This window comes from Eleutherodactylus coqui, unplaced genomic scaffold (assembly GCF_035609145.1).
Source record: "Eleutherodactylus coqui strain aEleCoq1 unplaced genomic scaffold, aEleCoq1.hap1 HAP1_SCAFFOLD_56, whole genome shotgun sequence".
NCBI lineage: Eukaryota > Metazoa > Chordata > Amphibia > Anura > Eleutherodactylidae > Eleutherodactylus > Eleutherodactylus coqui.
The window spans coordinates 762722-767775 of record NW_027101706.1 but is presented as its reverse complement, the minus strand read 5'-3'; positions in this window follow the sequence as shown (position 1 = coordinate 767775).

Sequence of the window (5054 nt, the reverse complement as noted above, 5' to 3'; positions counted from 1 at the left end):
AGAGCGGCACAATATGAGCCCTCATGGCAGTACCCACAGCTCTCCATTACCTCGATCCCATAAATGTAAACACACATCCAGGTAGTGAGGCGCCCCAAGGATGTCTAACAGCCACCTAACTAGTCACACCGAGGTAGTGAGGCGCCCCAAGGATGTCTAACAACCACCTAACTAGTTACACCGAGGTAGTGAGGCGCCCCAAGGATGTCTATAAACCACCTAACTAGTTACACCGAGGTAGTGAGGCGCCCCAAGGATGTCTAACAACCACCTCACTAGTTACACCGAGGTAGTGAGGGGCCCCAAGGATGTCTAACCACCACCTAACTAGTTACACCGAGGTAGTGAGGCGCCCCAAGGATGTCTAACAACCACCTCACTAGTTACACCGAGGTAGTGAGGGGCCCCAAGGATGTCTAACAACCACCTCACTAGTTACACCGAGGTAGTGAGGCGCCCCAAGGATGTCTAACAACCACCTAACTAGTTACACTGAGGAAACACCAGCGTCCCGGTAACCATTAATAACCATCTCTGTTCCTCCGGTCATCACAGCCTCATCCTCCAGTTACCCCACAGCCGACAGTCTGCATACAGTGGTTACCTCACAGCTGACTGCCTGCATACAGTGGCCAGTTATCTCACAGCTGACAGATACCAAGCAGTGGTTACCTCACAGCTGACTGCCTGCATACAGTGGTCAGTTATCTCGCACCCCCTTTATTTCAGGGGCATTGTGGAGTGCTGCTGTCAAATAAGGTATTTATTACGCCACTCCATACCCCTTCCCCTCTACGGTGCTGATGCTGCTCCCACTGAACACAGGCGAAGCCATCCCATGATGTCACAGCTGGGGGCATTGCAAGGAGCCCAGTTGTGAAGCCGCTTGAAGCTGAAAAGGAGGCATAGCACAGCAGAGACAGGAGCCAAGCCAATCAGCAGCTGTAGGTGTTCCCTATACCTTCCACAGCACAATCCCTGGTCTACACCCATTTTCGTGGTGGAGACAAGATACACCAGTACCCAAGAATCTAACTACTATAGTACTGCCCACTAAGTACAGGAATATAACTACTATAATACTGTCCCCTATGTACAAGAATATAACTGTTACAGTACTGCCCCGTATGTACAAGAATGCAACTACTATAATACTGTCTCATGTACAAGAATATAAGTACTAGAATACGGACTACTATGTACAAAGATTTTATTACTAGAATACTGCCCCCTATATAAAGTAATATAACTACTAGAATACTGTCTGTTACATACAAGAATATAACTAATATAATACTGCCCCCTATGTACAAGAATATAACTACTAAAATATAACTACGTAGAAGAATATAACTACTATAGAACTGCCCCTTATGTACAAAAATATAACTACTTTACTAATGTCTCCTATGTACAAGAATATTACTACTAGAATACTGTTCCCCCCCTGTGTACAAGAATATAACTACTAGAATACTGTCCCCTATGTACAAGAATATAATTACTAGAATACTGTCTCCTAAGTACAAGAATATAACTACTAGAATACTGTCTGTTACATACAAGAATATAACTAATATAATACTGCCCGCTATGTACAAGAATATAACTACTACTATACTTTCACCTATTAGCAGGAATATATTTACTAGTATACTGTCTCTTATGCACAAGACTATAACTACTAGGATACTGTCTCCTATGTACAAGAATATAACTACTATAATACTGTCTCCTATGTACAAGTATATAACTACTAGGATACTGTTCTCTATGTACAAGAATATAACTACTAGAATATTGTCCCCTATGTAGAAGAATGCAGCTACTAGAATATGGTCTACTATGTACAAAGATATAATTACTAGAACACTGCCATCTATGTACAGGAATATAACTACTATAATGCTGTCTCCTATGTAAAAGAATATAACTACAAGAATATTGTCTCCTATATACAATAATATAACTACTAGAATACTGTCTCCTATATACAATAATATAACTACTAGAATACTGTCTCCTATATACAAGAGTATAATTGCTATAGTAACAGGAAAATAACTGCTTGGATGATAATAATCATCGACTTGGCCTAAGAAGTTAAACGTACGGTATGCATTTTTTTTTTTTTGCCACAGATAACTAACTATATCGCTATATATGCATCTATATATAGATAGATAATATATATATGTATATACACATATACACAGTCATTTAGCTGACATGTGGCTAAGCCGTATTGGACCGCAGTGCGAGATATGGGCAGCTGGTCCTTGAAGCTCCACCACAGATCGAGGGCGAGGCTGATCCAGGGCAGCAACAGTAAGTACTGGATGATAAGAGGCAGCGGATGCCAACAGAAGGCCAGGATATTGAATTTGGGAACTCCTCTCAGAGATGTTTCTCCATGTCGGTGGTTAACGCCCCACCTCTTCCCGATATTACAGTAATTTATTTACTAAATCACACAGTCATTAACTATCAATTGAAAACCCCAAACAACTGCGTAGCGGTTACGTTTTTTTAACCAGAATGTGTAAACCCAGCTTGAAACCTCATATATTTAATGGACATAATACGGACAACCTACAACACCATTGATTTGCATTGGTGTATTCATGTGTGCGGTGTTTTTCAGCATGTCTTATTTTATTCCATATTTACACACCAAAATTGCACATTCAAATCTATAGATGCATAAAAAAAACTATCCTACGGCTGTCAAATGCATATTCACTGCATTTATGCCAGAAGACCGTGTGAAGAAGAGCGGACATCAGTTGGGCCTTTTTTTTGCACAAGTGAAAAAAAGCACAAATTACACACAGACCAAAATAGCATGCGCCCGTATGAATGAGCCCTAAAGCTGAGATCTCACTGTGGGGAGTTTTTAACTTATGAGATGCAAGGAAAAAAACACTGAAAACCCAGAAATAAAACATACTGTTTTATAACATACATGCATTGTACAAGCTTAACCAGTGATAATCAGTCCTTGCACTATCATCATTTACATTCATATATATATATATATATTGTAATGGAGCGACATGGGCCCTTTAATTTAGCTCTTGTGAGACAAGACATAACAGTTATCCTCTGTGTAGTGCAGTGAAGTGGGCGGAGCTTGAAGTGGGCGGAGCTTCCAGAAGAAAAAGTGGCAGTTGGTCAGTCAGACGCCATCTTGAAGCCAGATGAGAACTGTTGCTGCTGCTGACAAGAAGCTAACCCTACTGGATTGGATTTTGCCAGGAACAGCTGGAGAAGCCAGAAGAGGAGAAATGGTGACAGTGGCAGATGAAGAAGAAAGAAGAGGCAACAGAAAGTCATAGTCCAAGGAGATCTATCCTGTAGCAAAGACCAGGCAGACAAAGAGCGCAGCGGAGACCCAACTAGGGGCCCAATACGTTGGATTGGAGGACAGAAGGAACAGACATTAAGGACTGGATTATTACCTGATAGGACCAGTGATCTGCAGCTGTCCGCGGGGAAGCCAGTGCCGGCCGCAGCGTCAGCCTCAAGGAGCGCCAGCGAGGGGGTCACCTGGAGCCGTAAGCAACCAAGTCACACAAAGATTAGCAGTCATTTAATTCACAGTTTAATGTTATAGATTTTGTCTTGCATTTTGGGTGGACTTGCCGCAGATTTCACACTTTGGATTCAAAAAGGTGAAATCTGCAGCACATAGTTAACCTGCTGCGGATATAAAGTCCACAGCGTATCCCTCGGGGAGATCGTCTGCACTCTGCGGGGGAGATTTGCTAAACTCTCATCCCCATGGCTTATATTGTAAATGCTGCTGATTCACCTTGCGCAAAGTCCACACCGAAAATCATTCTTGTCCCATGTGATATACCCTAATGCTCCAGGAGGATTTGGACGATTAGGCCTCCTTCCCACGGACAGATTTCCGCCACATAATATGCGGCAAAAATCCACCGCGTTGCCCGCAGCTATTAGGTTCTATTGAACCTAATAGCTCAATGCTCATGGTGCGGAATTCCGCACCGTGAAATCTCCCGTCCTCACCCGCGGCATGCTCTATTTGCCGCAGGTGTACACGCGGCCGGCTTCCATTGCAGTCAATGGAAGCCTTCCGCTCACACTATCTTCCGCTGTAGCACAGCGGAAGATAGCGTGAAATCGCCTCTCCGCCCATCGCCGCCGCGCGTCATATGACATGGCCGGCCGCGTCATGCGACGCTGTGGGCGTGTCTTGTGACGTGGCCGGCGTGTCACATGACGATGCGTGCTCGTCACGCCGAAGCGTCATGCGGGACCCAGAACACCAGATTCGCTGATAAGTATGGGGTCTCTGGGGGGCGCCATGACGGGCTTCGCCGTGGAATATTCCGCGGCGAAGCCCTTCACGGCCGTGTGCAGGCGGCCTAATTCTACTTGTAGTATATTGGTGTGACTATTATATACAGAACAATAATATATGTATACACACACACTGAATAGCCATTGAGACTTGAAATAATAAAGTTAAAAGGGTTTTCCAATTCGGTGACATTTTTTGAAAATCGATCGATCAGTGGGGGTCCTACTGCTGGGAACCCCCTCCCATTGATCATCAGAATAATGGCTTTAAAGACGTTCAAATGGCCACCTTTAGCAGTCCTACTGCAATAAATGGAGCAGCAGTGTGTATGTACAGCCAACGCTCAATTAATTCTGCCAACTTCAGCACTACCATTGTGGTGATTGGTGGGGATGCCGGCAGTCGGACCCTCACCGATCTATCAGGTATCACCTATCCAGAGAACAGAAAGAGGAAACATGAAAACCGTCACCGAACCAGAAAACCCTTTAATATAGAAATATGACATTGCTGTATTTTCCTCAAATGGGCCGATACACAAGTAACGATTTCCTACTGAGTTATTTGGCCTATATGGTATTCATTGAGGACCCTTATCTATTTCATGTTTATCTAAGGAAACGGTTCTATAAGGAGCAGTCAGTCCACAATAGACTAATATGTAGGTGTAAGTAGTGATCGTTATTCCTCAATGACTGAAGCGCTTGTAGTGATGACATACGGG